The sequence below is a fragment of the Solanum lycopersicum genome, chromosome 7 (assembly GCF_036512215.1).
Source record: "Solanum lycopersicum chromosome 7, SLM_r2.1".
Taxonomy (NCBI): Eukaryota; Viridiplantae; Streptophyta; class Magnoliopsida; order Solanales; family Solanaceae; genus Solanum; species Solanum lycopersicum.
This window is the reverse complement of record NC_090806.1, coordinates 33148228-33168066: the sequence shown is the minus strand read 5'-3', so window position 1 is coordinate 33168066 and position 19839 is coordinate 33148228. Positions and strand designations below refer to the sequence as shown.

The following is a 19839-nucleotide window of genomic DNA, read 5'->3' as shown; positions in this document are numbered from 1 at the left end:
GCTCACCATATCAAAATGCACGACAAAACTAAAAATAAGCAAAAGGGCAAAATTTCATGTCCGATGAATAATTTAATAATGATTCACTGTAACAATATCAAAATGCACTTTTTACAAAACTTAACTAAAAATAAAAGCACTTTCAATTATTGTCATTAATTTCATCATTATTAAGAACAACTAACCTTAGTAATCAAATAGATGAGGGTAACGGGACATCGTGTCGGCCTCTACCTTCTATGTTGCACCCTCAGCTAGGTGAGTTTTCCATAACACCACTACGGAAGCCACCTCTTTATTCCTTAACTTCATGACTTGCCTATCAAGAATTTGAATCAGAACTTCCTCATAACAGAAGTTATCCTTCACACCAAGACCCTCAATAGGAAGATAGACTCGGGATAACCGATACACTTCTTAAGCATAGAAACATGGAAAACCGGATGAACCGAAGCCAATTCACAAGCAAGTTTCAATTGATAGGCAACCCTACCAACCCTTTGCAAGATTTCTTATGGACCCACATAACGAGGACTCAACTTTCTTTTCATGCCAAATTTAACCACCCCTTTCATAGGTGAAATTTTCAAACATACCTTATCACCTTCTTCAAACTCCAAATCCCTTCTCGTGTGATCGGCATAAGACTTTTGCCAACTATAGGCCGTTTTCAAACAGTTCCTTATAATATGAAATTTCTCCAAAGTCTTATAAACAATATCGGAACCAAGAAGCGAAGACTCACCTACTTCAAACCATCCAATAGGATACCCACACCTCCTACCATACAATGCTTCATAGGAAGCCATGGAGATGGATGAACGAAAACTATTATTATAAGCAAACTCCAGCAAAGGAAAATTCTTATCCCAAATCCCCATGAAATCAATAGTACATGAACTAACAATATCCTCAAGGTTTCGAATAGTACGTATAGTTTGATCATCAGTTTGGGGATTAAAAGTGGTACTTAACTTCACCTTAGTACCCAGACCTTCTTGGAATGACCTCTAAAACCTGGATGTGAATTGTGCATACCGATTTGATATGATGGATAACGAAATATTGTGGTGACACGTAATCTTATATATGAATATCCTAGAATAATGTTCCACCGAATAAGTAGACTTGACGGGAATAAAGCGAGCGGACTTGGTCAACCTATCCACAACCACCCATATAGAGTTATATTGCCTTTGAGACCGAGGTAAACCCACTACAAAATCCATATTGATGTCTTCCAACTTCCAAGTAGGAACTCGGTTTTCTTGTAGTAAGCCACTCAATTTTTGATGTTCGGCCTTAAATTGTTGGAAATTTAGACACTTAGCAACAAACTCCGCTATGTCCTTCTTCAAACCTTCCAATGAAAATACATCTCTAATGTCATGGTATCATTTCTTTTGATATTATGAGTAGATTAACCTGTATTCTAAGTTAATTATGAAATATCTTGATGGTTTGGTGTTGTTTGTAGAAGATGACCGTTAACCCTTAACCCTAGGTTTGATCTTGATAGGAATTAGGTTGTATTTGGTTCAATTAAATTGGTTATTGGTTGAATTACTACTAGGTGATGTTGTTACACTAATCATGAACAAAATTGGGGTAATTGGTAGTCTTTCATGCTAGTTCTTTAGAAGATGATCTAGATTATAAAGTGTGTTGTGAATTAATGGTGAAATCATCCCTTTACAGGCCCCAAATCCCTCCCCTAGCTTGTCTTCAATGGTATCTTCTTATAGTGAGAGAAAGAAGAGAGAAGGAAGATAGTTTTGTTTTGAGAGTGGTCATTAGACTTCTATGGTGAGTTAATTAAGTTAATTAGCTTTCCCATAATACCTAACTGACGACCAAACACCTTAATTAATTGTTATAGACGAAGTTAAAACGTGAAAGAAAATTGGCCCCTCACATATGAGACCCCATCGATGGTCCGTCTGTGAGTCGACGACTGGTCCCTTCTCTGAGATACACACTCGTCGCTTTGGTCTGAGATGCGCAGGTGAGGCCTCCAACAAATTGTCTAAGTGTTGGTCGACGGTTGGCGATGATTCCCTGTCAATCAACACGCGCCTCGCCGATGCCTTTCCTGTGTGCAAGCTGCCCAGGCAGTGTTTAACTTCGCTTGCAATGGTCCTCCTTAAAGTCCCTTGGTTGGTCCTTGCGGAGTCATACCCAAATGTTTCCACCATGAATATACTTAAACACATGTTAGATACTCTTTCACCAATTTTCATAATTTTCCGACTCCTAAAAGCTAGTAAAATAGGCTAAGGTACGCTAGTACCATCTTGAATTACTTTCTGAACGCCATGACTTTCATGAACGTTTTGGTCCCTAGACTTCCTAAATGACCTTTATTTATTGAGATAGACTCTAAAATAGTGTTTAGACCTTATTACACTTATGTTAGGCTCTAGAACACGTCTTCGATTTTCGAAGTGTTACATAATCCCCCCCCCCCTTAGGAACATTCGTCCCCCAATGACACAAAAAATCTTCAAAGGAAGTTATAGACTCAAGAATAGCAGGCCCACGAAAAACAATATATAACAACATCAATCCTATTACTTATACAAGGCAATTCCAAACCTCAATTACCACACATAAGGCTTAACATTACATTATGAGGAATATCCTTCTCAAAACAACAAGAGCTCAACATAACATTTATGAGTCAATTATGTCAAAATTCAATGTATCAACATACTACATATTATTCCATAAAGGCTCACCATACCAAAATGCACGACATAACTCAAAACAAACATAAGGAAAAAATTTCAAGTCCAATGCATATTTTGACAATGATTCACTATAACAATATCAAAAATACACTTTTTTTGCAAATCTTTACTAAAAATCAAAGCAACTTCAATTTTCGTCATTAATTTCATTACTTCTAATAACAACTAACCTTAGTTAGCAAATAGATTAGGGTAATGGGACTTCATGTCAGCCTCGGCCTCCTAAGTTGCACCCTCAACTAGGTGAGTCTTCCATAACACCTTTACGGAAGCCATCTCTTTATTCCTTAACTTCTTGACTTGCCTATCAAGAATTTGAACCAGAAGTTCCTCATAAGAGAGGTTATCCTCCACACCAAGACCCGCAATTGAAAGAATAGACACGGGATAACCGATACCCTTCTTAAGCATAGAAACATGGAAAACTTGATGAATAGAAGTGAATTCACTAGGAAGTTTTAATTCATAGGCAACCTTACTAAACCTTTGCAAGATTTCATATGGACCCATATAACGAGGACTCAAGTTTCCTTTGTTACCAACTTAAACCACCCCGTTCATAGGTGAAATTTTCAAATACACCTTATCACCTTCTTCAAAATCTAAATCCCTTCTCCTTTGATCGGCATAAGCTATTTGCCAACTATTGGCCGTTTGCAACCGATTACTTATGATATATACTATCTCCAAAGTCTTATAAATCAAATCGAGACCAAGATGTGAAGACTCACCTACTTCAAACCATCAAATATGATACCTACACCTCCTACTATACTAGGTTTCATAGGGAGCCATGGAGATGGAATAATGAAAACTATTATTATAAGCAAACTCCACCAAAGGCAAATGCTTATCCCAATTCCCCTTGAAATCAATAGTACAAGCCCTAAGCAATGTCCTAAAGGGTTTAAATAGTATGTTTCGATTGACCATCCATTTGGAGATGAAAAGCGGTACTTAAATTAACCTTAGTACCCAACCTTTCTTGGAAATTCCTCCAAAATCTAGATGTGAATTGTGCACCCCGATCCAATACGATGGATAACGGAATATCGTGGCGACACACAATCTCATATATGAAAATCCTAGCATAATCTTCCCCCGAATAAGTATACTTGACGGGAATAAAGTTAGCAAACTTGGTCAACCTATCCACAACTACCCATATAGAGTCGTATTGCCTTTGAGTCTGAGGTTAACCCACTACAAAATCCATATTGATGTCTTCCCACTTCAAAGTAGGAACTCGGGCTTCTTGTAGTAAATCACCCGGCTTTTGATGTTCTTCTTTCACTTGTTTGCAATTTGGATACTAAACAACAAACTGCGCTATGTCCTTCTTCAAACCTTCCCACCAAAATACTTCCCTAAGGTCAGGGTACATTTTTGTCGAACCTGGATGAATGGAGTAGCTGGACCCATGGGCTTTCTCTAGGATCTCGTTACTCTACTCATCTGCCTTGGGATCACTTAATCTTCCTTTGTACCTCATTAAGCTTGCCAAGGACCGATTCATTCACCTCCATCAATGATTTACCAAGGTGTTGTTTGGACTTTACCTCAACTACTAATGATTACTTGGAGTTATGATTGACCATAAATCCACCATGCGGAGAATATTCCAACCTCACACCCAACCTCGCCGACCTATGAGCATCCTTCACTAGGTCTTTCTTGGCTTCATCTATGTGAGACACATTACCCATAGTCATACATCTTAGAGCATCCACAACCACATTGTCCATGTTGCGGTGATAGAGGAGACTCATGTTGTAATCTTTCAACAATTCTAACAACCTTATTTGTCGGAGATTCAACTCCTTTGGGTAAACACATATTGGAGACTCCTATGGTCGGTAAGCATATCAACATGGAAACCATACAAGTAATGCCTCCATATTTTTAAGGCAAATACCACGGCCGCTAACTCAAGGTCATGAGTTGGATAGTCTCTCTCATGCACCTTAAGTTTCCTATAAGCATATGCTATCACCTTCCCATGTTTCATAAGCACACATCATAAACCCACTCATGATGTGTCACAATATACAAAAAAACCCTTTGTACTCTCCGGTAATGTCAACACTGGAGCAGAAGTGAGCCTATCTTTCGACATTTGAAAACTTCTCTCAGATGTCTCCGACCACTCAAATTTCTTACACTTTTGGGTAAAAGTAGGATATGCAATAGACACAAAACTATCCAAAACCACCAGATAATAACCGGCTTAACCCAAGAAACTCCTATTTTTGGTTGGATTCAATGGTCTAGGCCAATTATTCACCACCTCCTTTTTCTTGAAACAACCTCAACTCCCTCTCTAGAGATGATATGACCAATACATGCTACCGACCTCAACCAAAACTCGCAGTTTCTATATTTGGAAAAAAATTGATGTTCTTTAAGTACTTGAACCATCAGTCTCAAATGGTTCATGTGATCACCCTTATTTTTCAAATATACCAAGATGTCGTCAATGAAGACAATGACAAAAGAATCTAGGTAATTTAAAACACCTTATCCATGAGATTCGTAAACGCCACAGGGGCATTTGTGAGACCAAAGGACATTATTAAGAACTCATAGTGACCATTTCTAGTCTGAAATGTCGTCTTTGCTATATTCTCACCTCTCAACCTAAGTTAGTGATACCCCGATCTCAAGTTAATCTTAGAAAAGTAACTTGCCCCTTGAAGTTGATCAAACAAGTCGTCAATCTGAGGGAGAGGATACTTGTTCTTGATTGTGACTTTATTGAGTTGGTGTTAATCAATACACGTTCTCTAACGATTCATCCTTTTTCTTCACAAACAAAACTGCAGCACCCCTTGTAGAAATACTAGGTCTAATGAAGCCTCTGCCGAGTAAATCTTTGAGTTGAGCATTCAACTCTTTCAATTCCGTCGGATGCATCCGATAAAGAGGAATTGAAATGGGATTTGTATCCGGTAATAAGTCAATAACAAAATCAATTTCCCATTGGAAGGAATACTGGGAATATCATTTGTAAAGACCTCTAGAAATCACTCACTACGTGGACAAACTCCATGAGAGGAATTTCGGAGTTTAAGTCTTGGACCCTTACAATATGGTATAGACAACCTTTTGAGATCATTTTGTGTGCTTTAAGGCATGAGACGATACGACCTCTAGGAATAGAATTTCCCCCCCTTAACTCAAAAACAGGTTCATTTGGAAAGTTAAATTTAACCACCCTCGTCCTACAATCAATAGAGGCAAAACAAGCATGCAACCAATCCATACCCAATATAATATCAAAATCAAGAATATCTAATTCTACTGTTTCAACATAAGAAACTCTATTGGGAAACATTAGAGGACAATTTCTATTCACCCTTTTTGCAACTAACGACTCAACCACCAAAGTAGACACTATAAAAGGTTCATGCAAAATATCAGGCAAAATGTCAAACTTTTTGGCTACTAGAGGGGTAATAAATGATAAATTAGCATCGGGATCAAGTATGGAATATACATCAATCGAGAAGACTTTCAACATATCATTCACCACATTGGTAGAAGTCTATTTCTCACCGCTAGAGCGGAGAGAATAGAAGCAGTTATTCTTTTGAGCCTCATTTGAACCACTTGCTTGAGCTTTATCACCACCTTTTTCTTGACCTCTCACATTAGGGAAATCCCTAACCTTGTTCCCACTTTTACCACAACCAAAATAATTGTCCATCCCCTTAAGGCATTCACCATTGTGCTTCTTGCCACACTTACGATAAGTTGGATTCACGATTGGTGAAGTGGTACCTATTTCTTTCTTAGGCTTAGGTCTAGACACCCTATCACCACTAGCCTTAGTGAAATTGGAAGGAACTTTATTAGAAACCCGTTTCATCAATCTAGGCTTGTCTTGTATGTCAATCATATTCTTTGAAAAACCTTCATCAAAAGATCTTACCCTCTTAGCATTTCTACTCTTCGTCTTAGACCTTGCCTCTTCCACATGTTTGGAATGCACCATAAGACAAAAAATGTTCATGTTTCATGTAGCGTAGCCGAATGACACTTATTTTGCAAATCATCCTACACCCCCATCACAAAGCGACTCATTTCATCTCTAGGATCGGACACCAAAGAAAGAGCATATTTTGACAATTTAGTGAATTCAAAGAGTATTCATGAGAACTCATACCTTCTTGGCGAAGGTTGATGAACCTCACCACTTTAACTTCCCTCATCTCCCTAGGAAAGAGCTGATCAAGAAAAGCCTTTTTGAAGATCTCCCAAGTCACGGCACCACCTCTTAATGTCCTATTAACCCTTCATTATACACACAATGATTGAGCCACATCCTTGAGTTGATAAGTGTCTAACTAGGCTTTCTCACTTGTAGACAACCCCATCGCTAAGAGTATCTTGTAGACTTCATCGATGAACTCTCAGGGGTATTATTCAACCTTGGAACCATAGAACGTAGGAGGATTCATCCGAGTGAAATCCTTTGACGGGAAGACATGGTATCAACTTGTTGATGAGCTTGGGAAACAACCTCCCAATTAGCTTGGTCCATCATGGCTTGGGCTTGAGTAGTGGCGAATTGTTCTTGGGTAGTGATGGCTTAGGCCATATAAAGAAGAGTGTCCCTTATATTCTCATCCGTTAAAGGATGAGGATTCACCGGAGCTTGGTCATTATTCTCATATTCCTGAAGAGGAGGAACTTGATCACCATGGGGAGAAGATTCCACATTCGCAATCTCCTCTTCAAAAAGCCTTCGTGCCACATTCCTTTGAGTGTTCATTTCTTTTGATCACAACAATAGGATTATATAAAAAATCACACCATAAGTATACTCTAGTGGAGCGATATTAGATTTCCAAGAAAGTGAGAACTTCCTAGGCATCATGTAGGTTCCTATGGTACGCTTCATAATTATGATTATGAAATTGTATAGACGTGGTCGAGAGACATTGATTCAAATATAATTGAACCTCATGCTCTGTTACCAAGTTTGTCACATCCTTGTTAACCCCTAGATGTAACCAACGTTGACGTCGTCCTCTTTGAGGACTAAGACTATCCTCTTACCTTACATCTTTACATTCATAGGTCAAATATAGCAGAAAATTTAATACTTTTCATTACTTCTACTATGAGGTTTACATAGACCTTTACATACACATAACATATATATATATATATATCGAGTATACATAGACCCTCCGTATAGGAAGATTCCTTAGTCCTATACTTTTATTGCACATAAGTATATAAAGTATATCATATACATAATAATAGTAATAATAGTTGTCTCAACTCATAACCATCTAATAAGATTGTAAGAACTTGGGAATAACCCATACATCAAGTAAAAATGTCTCACAATGTCTATACAAAGTTTCATACTAAATATAAAGAAAGAACAATAGAAGTCTTTAACTAAACAGCAAACTCCATAAGCTTGATAATGGCATCGCCCTCGGAAAACGAGGACCTACCCTACTTGGATGAATGAGAGATCCTACCGTCTTCAAAGCACTTAAACAACCGGAATCTAACATGTTGAGGAAAACGAAAAAATGGGGTTAGTACACCACTTGTACAAAGTATGGGACCATATGCACACATACTTTATAAATCATGCTAGGAAAAAGGACATTTCATAAAGATATGCATTTTACTTTGAAAAGACTTATGCATATTCATAAAGACATGTTCACTATGTCATACATTAAGTCATAAGTATCTACATTATGCAACCAACATCATCAAGTCTAGTCAAGTCAACTATGCATATTATATAATTAGATACATATTCAAGTAACTCTATCATAAAGTCATATCAACAATAAGCATGAAAAAGAGTACATTTCAACATAACCAAAATAAGTCAATTACCCATGAACGCCTATCAAGTCAATAAGTGCAATGACCAAGTAAAGCCCCATAACATTACTCAATCAAGTAACACAACAATAATCAAGACTAACATCCTACTTCACTTATCACGGAATTTAGGTGTACATATCATCTTACTTTAACAATATAAACCAACACATATTAATAAGTGACCTTATAAACATATAGTATCAATAATGTGCAAGATCTTCATATAAATGTCATATAGCATTATAAGCATAATCATACATAATAACATCCTCCTAAGACTCCTCTCAAGGCTATCTACTCCAGTGCTTAGGTAGATTGCCATACCCCCTACCTTGACTAAGCTAGACCTCTTTAGGTTATCTTAGTTAGAGTTCAACCCTTTAGTTCATTTTACCTTTTGAGAACATATTGCTCTACCTAACATAGACAAGATAAGCTAGTGTGGAATACGGCATCACCGAACCATACACTAAAGGAAGGCGGACTACTTTCCAAGGTAGTACCAAAACATAAAACATAGCAACTACGTGGATCCACTAGCTAGTATTCCTGTGGGGGCAACATAGTTCAAGAACTAAGAGATATAGTTGGGACCCTCTTTATCGTACATGCATTGTAGTCTCCAATATCAAGAGTACATTAGTGATCCTACCTTCCCTATGTAGGAAGGGGAACTCTTGACTCTACTTCACTCGGTGTTAAGCTAGAGTACCTTTTTGAAATATCTTAAAGCCTTTATCATCAATCACAGCTTAGTTTCGGTCATAGGGTCTACCCCATGTATAATCATCACCATAAATAGCTCAATAGGAATTTCATGAGTACAAATCCTTTCATTACAATTCATATTGGTGATGTTAGCATATTAACATCTTCATATCGTGATAAGGAACATTGATAAATCATCACCCTCCTTATAACATTTATATCTTAAGCCAACACCTCATAATCATAATCAAGACATTTTAATTAAACATCATTACCACCCTATGAATCCTAATAAAAGGCATAGTCCAATACAACATCATGACTTAATCACAATTAACCACAATTTGAAGTAAAGGCTAGAGATCATAAGACTTACCAAGTATCCTTCATAGTTTGTCATCAATGTCTTATCATAAACCCTCAATTCAACCTAATTTGGATATACATCATCATAAGTCAATAATCAACATGATAAAAAGTCTAGAAAAAAATTAAATCACCCTTCAATACTAGATCTTAGCTTAAGACAAGATACTTAGGTCAATTCACAACACACTTTATAAACTATATCATCTTCTCAATAACTAGAATGAAAAACTACCAATCACCCTAATTTTTTTAATTATTAGATCAAAAACATAACCTAGTAGTAATAAACCAATAACCAAGTTAATTTAACCAAATACAACCTAATTTTTCTCAAGATCAAACGCAGGGTTAAGGTTTAAGGGTCATCTTCTCAAAACTAGACCGAACCATCAATATATAGCATAATTAAGTTAGAATAAATGTTAATATACACATTATAGACAAACTAAATTATAAAAAATTTAATTCATATCATAATTTTTCGAGATTCAGAACGACCCACATTAAAGCTCGACTTTCGAAAAAACTTTGAAGGAACCCTTTGAGGAAAGAGGTCTAAAAGGTGAATTAGATCCCATAAATCAATTGTTGATGAATGATTGACGGTGAAATATCCCTTTAAAGAACCCAAATCCCTCCCCTAGCTTGTCTTAAATAGTGTCTTCCAATAGAGAAAGAAAGAAGAGAGAAGGAAGAACGTTTTGTTTTGAGAGTTGTCATTAGACTTAATGGGGTTGGGGTCCTTATATGGGGGGTTAATTAAGTTAATTAGACTTTGTTTAATCCATAACTAACCACCAAAGCCCATAATTAACTGTTTTAGTCTAAGTTCAAATGTGCAGGAAAATTGGCCTCTAACAGACAAGACCCCGTTGACGGTTTGTCTGTGAGTCGACGACTGGTCCCTCCTCCGTGATGCACACTCGTCGCTTTGTTCAGAGACTGTGCAGTTGAGGAAATACAACAGATTGTCTATGTTTTGGTCGAAGGTTGGCATCGAGGCCCCGTCGACGCCCTTTCGTGGATGCACACTGCCTATGTAGTGTTTGACTCCACTTGCAAGGGTCCTCTTCAAGGGCCCTTGGTTTCTCCATGGGGATTCGTACCGAAACATTTCGTTCATGAATATACTTAAACACATGTTAGACACCCTTCAACCAATTTTTATTATTTTCTGACTTCTAAAAGCTAGCCAAATAGGCTAAGGCATGCTTGTACCTCCTTGAACTACTTTCCGGACATAATGGACGTTCTTGGACGCTTTGGTTCCTAGACTTATTGAATGACCAACATTAATAGACCTTAAAAAGTATCTAGACCTTATGAAACTTATGTTAGGTTCTAGAACACGTCTTGGATTTTTGAAGTGTTACATTAATCTTGAGCCCCATCATTGCAATTTGCACATTCCATTTTTAGGCTGGTGCTACACCATAGTTCTTCAAGTTATCGTGCCTTGCGCTACGTTCAAATAGGCCAAAATATTTTTTCATCACATTCATGGGAGAAGCTTTGTGATTGTTGAGAGGAGTCACCTCAACCTCCGCATTCACAAGTTGTCGTCCACATTTCCAAAGAGACATGGTTGACCTAAATCTATATGCCCCAACAATCGCATCATGGTGTTTTCATTGGTGGATGTCAGATCACTTGTCCTTTAAATAAACAAAACTTGGGATTTAATCTATTCTTTCCAATTTCAAATTGTAATAAGTCAAGATTTAAATTTCTCTTTTGGGTGATTTTGTTTTTGTTAGTTTGATAAATTGTGGGTCTTTGTTTTGGGGTCGTCAAAGTAGTGCATGGGGATCGTATTGCAGGTAATTTCTAACCCTGAAGAACTTCCTTACCTATTTAGTTGTGATTTGGGGTCGTCAAAGTAGTGCATGTGACCAATTATGCATGATCAAATTTCACTGCATCGCGACCTCGGATTGTTCCCATTTTTCAAGGTACATGTTCCTTTGAACGTTTGGGAGAATTCAAAGTAGCCAATTTTAGGGTTGCCAGCATAGGTCCCATAATCCTAATTTTGACTCAATTATTGGTTGATCTCAAATTATTTTAATTTTGGTCTCTAGACATTGGTGTTTATATCACCAAAGGTGATTTGTGAGGGTAAAACTACAATAGTGCGAGCGTGCATGATCATCTTTGAGGTAGGATATGATCTATCTTTTCTTGATTGTGTTCTATTATATAACTTCTAGTATTAATAACATGTAAATTGGGATTCTGATTGTTGGGTTTAAGTCTCCTTCAATTTATCCCATTTTCTTGATTCCAGTAAAAACTTTTAGCTAGCCTTGCGTGGTAGGATCCTTAGCACAGGCTTGTAGCGCCTTGTTGTTGGCGTAGTTGTTGTAGTAATCCTCTTTGGAGTTAATATATGAGGCTTTATTTTTTCTAGTAATTTGGATTCATTATTATGCACTTTAGGAAGTCTTTTTAGTTATTAGCTACTTCTTTTAGTGATTTTTGTTACTTAGGTGCCCTTTTGTTTGAGCTTGAGACCTTAGTTGCATACCATAGTTGTAGGTTGGCATTAGCTGGGCTTTGTTTTTTTAGTAGTATATTCATGGTAAGGCATCGGTCCTTGAAGTATTCCCTATTGATTTTTTGAAGTCCTCATTATTGCTTTCATTTCATGATACTAGTGAGCTTGTTGTGCTATTATTGGTGTGTATGTGGGGAAATTTTTGGACCCGAGGACTAAGTTTAGGACCATCTGGAGTTCAAGTTAGTTTCTTTTGCACTGGAAGCGTGGTAGTATTGATTTTGTTTATTTAGATAGTTGACTATTATTGTTTGGATGTTGGTGAGGGAACGCATTGCATTTCACACTTACTTTCACATTTTTTATTGTATGATCTTGGTTCATGCATTGATTTTCATTACTATTTTTGAGGAAGATTGTTTCACACTTATAATTTTTCTAAACTAGTTTTGATAATATTTGTACCATTTGGATCACTTGATAAACTGGTGTTAAGACAGTAGATGCATCTATATGTTCTTGAGTTTTTACTTATTCAATTAGCACGTCATCACTATTTTTCTATAATGATTTGGCTACTTGTATCTATGGTAGCAATGAAGGAGCAGATCCGGTAGTAGCTATTGTTGAAAAACATATATGCAATATTTACTACTTACATGAAAAATACATAATTAATATTGTTTATGCTAGGACACATTAACCATGCTATAACACGTAAACACACTGAAAGTCAATTCGATAAATAACTACTGAAGCGCGAACAAATATCTTCAAGTGAATCGCAAGTTGGAGAGACCTTCAAGTGAATCTATAAGATATATTTGTTCTTCTACTGTGATTCCAATTAACATCAGAACTCTCACAATACTTGGGTGGAAAAATATTGAATAGAAAACTTATTCCTCTATTTTCTAAGTTAGGAGAGTCCCTATTTATAAAGATTTCTTCCTAATCCAAAGAGGACTAGAAAACCTAATTTTTCTAGAAGACTAGAAAAACTCATATTATTATTCTTTTTTCCATAGATTTGAAATTTTGAGTTCAGGTTAAATATGGCAATATATTGATCAAAAAATTAACTAACAAGGCTTCCTATTATGGATATAATTTCAAATAATTAATTCGAATTAATCTTGCCATAATAAATTAGAAATCATTCCACTAGGAATTCGTATTGCAGTCCTCCATTTATACTTTCTAATTCCCTATTAAACACTTATGTAATTCACCATGTTATGATTTCAAATACTAATCAATAAATTAAAATACTAACGAATTTAACTTAATGATTTATTTCCTTTAAAGTATTGTTTAACTTATTTCATGCGTCAAATTCATAAATCTACTTGCAAGGTTTGACACGATTTAAACATATAAGTTTCTCAAAAAGTCATATCAATCAATAACTATAAAGATACATAAATTCCACCAACTAACTTATTATTTCAACAATATGTATTATTATCATCCAACATACTAGGCATATTGACCCATATGAGAATCTCACTATTTAATAAATCACAATAATAATTAATGCATAAAAGATCATAATAGTTATATCATGATTAAGAATATAAGTACATTTTAATAATTACAGAATATATTTTTGTCAGTCAATATAAAACAACTATCTCTTCTATGTCCCATCAATACATACAAAATGTACTAGGATAACAAGTTGGAACTATAACGTTCCCATAATCAGGATAAATTATATATAATCTTGTGCTACAACCGTATCCGATGACATGTACAACTTCGATCCTAGATTTTGAACAAAAAAACTTTATACTTGTGAGAACATGTGTTTTAATCCTAATTTTATAAGCTAAAAATCTACACACTAAATCTTCTACTATATAAGTAAATAGACACCATAAACGAATATATAATCTATTAAAATTGAGAAAAAAATTATTCAAATATTACTTCTTATAGTATATATATATCTCAAAATTCTCCCACTTGGACTTTTAACCATCACAATTATTATAATGTAGTATATCTAAATGCATGGTTAATATTATATACCCTAACAATCTCCTACTTAGATGTTTAATCTTGAAAATGTTAGAATACTATGTCTAAACACATGATTAATAGTATATACCCTAACAATCTCCCATTTACACTCTTAACTATGCATTTAACTTTCAGAGACATTCCTTTATTTCTTATCTAAAGAAATTTACGAAGCTATTTTTCTCAAGCAACTTTGTCTAGTAGAGCTTTGTCGTAACAAATTGATTTTGTACTAGATCTTGAGAGACCTTATCATGAAACCCTCCAAGAGTATACTTCTATTTAGGATCTCTATCATAAAGGTTTTCTCGAGCATATAAATCAATCTTCGTTATGATTCTCTCACTACGACTAAGTACTACTATTATAATTACACTTTTAGGTTCTTGAGTTTTAATATTTTCTTCAAAAATTTTTGATATTTAAATATTAACAACTTTTCATGAAGTGATCTTTTCATTTGCTCAACATCACTCTAATTACTTGAGATAATAATTTTCTTATGTCTAGTAACGTTTCTCCTACTACTTGAATACAATGGAACTTTCTGACATACTTATATACTGTGTTTTCACGGTATTATTAATACTTTTTGCTTCAAGTTTAGTGTGTCCAAAAGCCTTTTTGTGCTAATTTTTATATAAGTTTCTCTTTATTTGCAGGAAATCTGTCCAAAGATGAACGCGGAGATTTTGAGCGATGAAATGCAGAAGAGACCACCTACGGAGCTTGTGACGGTCCGTCGTGCTTGTGACGGTCCGTAGGTGGCAGCGTAGTGCAGCTGCTGAAGGAAGATGGGGAAGTCTGACCAAGTGTGGGGTTAGGGAGTCCATGATGGTCCGTCGTGTCTATGATGGTGCGTCCTGCAGGTTCGTCATGAAGTTCATAAAAGTAATCCCAGTACCCATATTCCAAGAGTTTAAGTGTTTTGGAACGAAGACCCTTGATGGACCATCGTATCTGTGATGATCCATCATACTTGTCGTCGAGAGTAATGAAGACAGCAGCAGAAGAAATTGCACAAGTATGGGACGACGAAGTCCATGACGATCCGTCGTGACCACGACGATCCGTCACGAGGTCAGTTGACCCAGCCGCATTTTGACAGATTTCCAGCAAATAGAGTCCTTGTTTAATTAGGTTTTTATTTTCTATAAATATTTGAAAAACCTCGTTTTTAAGGTTAGATTCCGTATTGTTAGACACCTTATTACTAGACACTGTATTGTTAGACTTTTTATTATCATTAGACTTTTTGTGAGATTCTTGATTACATTGAGATTCTTTCAAGTGATTGTTGGTGATTTTTGGTGATTAATGAAGAAAACTTTCGGATTTTACTCTTCTCATTGAAGTAAGTACATGAATTCTTATATAATATATTTTAATATTGTGATTATGACTATAGGTAACTAAACTCCATAACTAGGGTTGTGGGAACCATAGGCAAATAATGTGATAAAACCTAACAAAAATAACAATTCTAGAATAGTGTCTTGCATGTATTAATAATTCTTTCGCTTAAAAGTCTTTTTAACGGATGGCCAACGTTATAACCTGCCTTAATGCTACTTGCCAGATCAAGGAGGTAGATAATAGGAAAAGAATTATCAACATAGATTTAGTGTATACTATCTAATAGGCTAGTATTGATTGGTACGAGGTAATAACTTAGTCAAATATCGAATACGATGCTTAATATGAGGTAAAGATAAGGGTTAGGATAGCAACCCACATAGCCGAACCAAGGTGCGGACTGAGATTTTCTAGATGCCGGACCAAGGATTTAGAAATACATAACTTATCACCTTGCATGCAAGATACTAGGAAAGAATTTTTATAGTTAGAATTATCAAGTTATGAACCTGTAGGGAACACGTAAACCCTAGTTACTTTGATTATTTGATTAAACTCCAACACAAAGCTATTAAGTGTCTCTTTCAATTTCGTTAGTTATTTTCATTCATTTAGAAATAGAAACCCCCCTTTTATTGTTTTTGCTTTCAAAGGAAGTAATTGACCGAACAACAGTAATAATAGGTTAAAGTTAAGTCTAAACTATTTTCCTCGTGGGAACGATCCCAACCTCATTATTTGGGTTATTTACTTGACACAACCGCTTTACTTTTATTTGAGAAGTAAGTTTGAGCGTATCAAATTTTGGCGTAGCTGCCGGGGATTATAGCTTTTAGATTAACTTGAACTTATTACTATAGTTTAGTTGATGTTTTCTTGATTTTACTTTATTTTATTTTTTTTGTTTTTTTCAGAACTATCCTCTTTGTATGCCAAATACACAGACAGGAAGAGAACCCTTGTTTTTCTACGATCACAAATTAGAGTGTACAGTATGCAATATGAATCGAAACTTGGAAGTAAATGATGATGACCCAAACCAGAACATCCCAGCTTCGGTTGATGTTCATGGTCAGTTGTTATCCAATGCTCCGGGTGAACACAAACAGATGGGACAAAATCCCGTTCCACAGGTCCAAGCATACTACAGAGGCTATGATAACATAGAAGACTCCGATGGGCCACTTGTGTTACCTCCTCTACCCACAGGCCATACTTTTGTGGTAACTAGTAGCCTGATGCAAATGCTCACTACCAGAGGTTTGTTTTCAGGTCTACCTTCTGAGATCCACATGCCCATATAGCTAAGGTAAGGGCAGTGTGTAAAAGCTATGTAGGGAGGCCTGATTTTGATTTAGATGTAATAGGGCTCAGAGTGTTTCCTCTCTCACTGGCGTGAGAGGCTTCTATATTGTTCAGTGAGCTCCCATACAACTCAATCTTCACTTGGAACCAACTAAGGGATGTTTTATTAGCACGCTACTATCCGGTCTCAAAGAAACTAAACCACAAAGACAACGAATAACTTTGTGGCACTACTAGGAGAGTCAGTTAGTAGTTCTTGGGATAGATTCACCTCGTTCTTGAGAAGTGTCCCAAATCACCATATAGATGATGAGTCACTGTAGGAATATTTCTATCGGTGACAGGATGAAAATAATAAAGCGGTGTTGGACACTATAGTAGGTGGATATTATGGTGAATGTCCTTATGCTGAGATTGCCAAAAAAATTAGAGAAAATCTCCCAGAATAATAAAGATTAGAGTACTAGGAAGTCTGATACAGGGAGAAACACCTTCGCAGTACAGGCCAATCACAACCCAGCCACAGATGAGATTCGCAAAGAAATGGCTCAGATGAGAACTGAGTTTGGGTTGGTACTAAAACATTTCACTAGGGGTGCAGAAAAGATAAATGCAGTCAAATACTTGTCGAAACCACCATCTAATGATGAATACTATTATGCGGAGGACTCCTATGCGGTAAATGAGCAGAAGGGGGATTTTCGACCGAGTACCCAAGTCTCAAATAAGGATAATTGGCACCAAGGTCGGAACTATGGTAACTATAACAGTGAGGGCCATTATGTCCAAGATGGAAACTACAACCGTGACAACAACTTCAACAGGGGTAACTACGGTAACAAAAATGATAGGAATGGGCCCTATGTCCCTCCTAAAAATCGTGAAGTTACTCCTAGGGATGGTGGAGGTAGTATGGCGCGAGTTGAGGATATGTTGCACAAAATGATGAGGAGGTTCGATGCTAGTGATGAGAATATTAAAGAGTTAAGGGGTGATTTAGCTAGTATTGGTCAAAAAGTTGATACACATGCAATATCGATTAAACAGATCCAACTGCAAATGGCCCAATTATCTGCGACAGTGAACACACAGCAACCGGGCACTCTTCCTAGCAACAGTGTCCAAAATCCAAAAAATGATGTGCACTGTATGGCAATCACTAATCGGGGTGGGAAGCAAACCATTGACCCACCTATGCCGTCTAATGACGAAAATGTGAGAAAGGATGATGATAAGGTGGTAAAGGGTAGTGTTGAGGAAGAAGAGAGCAATGGAAAAGATGCAGAAGTCCCTGTGAAGGTAATTCCCATGCCTAGACCACCACCACCCTTCCTTCGGAGATTAGTGAAAAAGACCGAGGATGGTAAATATCGGTGTTTTATAACAATGCTGAAGCAGCTCTCTATCAATGTCCCTTTGGTAGAAGGTCTAGAACAAATGCCCGGTTATGCCATGTTTATGAAAGATCTGGTCACAAAGAAAAGATCGGTCACTTTTGAGGATGATGATAGACTGCAGCATTATAGTGTTGTTGCTACAAGATCCCTCGTACAAAAGAAGGAAGATCCGGGTGCGTTCACTATTCCTTGTACAGTTTGATCATTACATTTTTCATAAGCATTATGTGACCTGGGGGCAAGCATAAATGTCATGCCCCTCTTGATCTACAAGAAGTTGGGTTTGGGGGATCCAAAACCCACTGTGATGCGTCTACTGATGGCTGATCGGACAGTGAAAAGGCCTATAGGGATACTCCATGATGTGCTAGTAAAAGTAGAGTCATTCATCTTTCTGGCTGATTTTGTTATTCTTGATTGTGAAGTCGATTTTGAAGTGCCTATTATTCTTGGGAGGCCATTTCTTGCTACAGGTTGAGCCTTAGTTTATATGGAAAAGGGACAGATGAAATTTCGGTTGAACAAAGAAGAAGCGACCTTCAACATTTGTAGGACCATGAGGCAGAGTGGCGAGCTTCAATCTGTATGTGCCATATCCCACAAAGAAAACATGAAGAAGGAAAATGAACAAAAAATTGCAAAACAAGAGATTATGGTTGGGGATTTAGTGCTTTTAGACAGTTCTGAGTTGCCTTGTCTTCCGGGCAAGCTCAAGTCCAAATGGAATGGCCCTTACTTGATAACCCAAGTATTCCCTCATGGAGTTGTTGAGTTGAAAGCCAAAGAGGGAGTGCGGTTTAAGATGAATAGAGAACGAATAAAACTCTTTTTTTGGGCATAAAGCATCAGGGAATGAAGTGATAGAGGCATACCATCTTGATGAAGTCTAAGTAATCAAGTATCCCCAGTCGTGCCGCAACATTAAATCAGGCGCTTGTTGGGAGGCAACACAATACTTATAGTCTTTTTAGTAATGGTAGCATTTTTCTACTAATGGGTTTTTAAATTTGCAGGCACATCACCACAAAATTCTACAGAAAATTATTCTCTAGCAGTCACTAACGGATACAGCAATGGACCGTTGCACCTGCTATGGACCGTCGTATGCATCCGTCGTGCCAGGTACGTCTTTCTGTTATTTTCAAACTAGGGCACACATGACGAAACCAACAACGGATCGTCACAATTGAGACGGATCATCGACGGGGAATCGTCGCGTCATTAATGAGGCTTACCCGACCTGACCCGGTTGGAGTTTTTTTAATAAAATGTCACCATTTAAACTCCCCAACCCCTTATTTCACCCCATTCCTTAACTATTCCTCCTATTTCCTTCCTTTTTCCACTTCCACAATCTCTCCCTCTATCAACCGATCTTTTTTCCCCAAAAATCCTCCAAAGCCCTAAAAGTTATCATCTACTAGTCGGAGTTGCTGATGTGGGTGTCTTCTCGGTTAAAAAGTACTTTTCCATCTTGTTTTTTTCCAATTCTCAGGTATATGTCTCTAATTTCTACTCATTTATCTTGTATTTTTGTTTATTAGTTAGTATTAGCTTAGTTGTTCATTAT

At 36.8% G+C, this 19839-nt stretch overlaps 1 long non-coding RNA gene across 1 annotated transcript in view; it reads right to left on the bottom strand.

Moving 5' to 3' along the window:
* Window positions 1-7948: 7948 nt before the first annotated feature.
* LOC104648235 (uncharacterized) overlaps window positions 7949-19839 on the bottom strand; it is a 57253-nt gene continuing 45362 nt past the window's right edge. Inside the window, exons 3-4 of the long non-coding RNA XR_742336.4 lie at window positions 9697-9750; window positions 7949-8277 (exon numbers count right to left, since the gene is read on the bottom strand). This is a non-coding gene — a long non-coding RNA (uncharacterized lncRNA). The remainder of the gene's footprint in view (window positions 8278-9696; window positions 9751-19839) is intronic.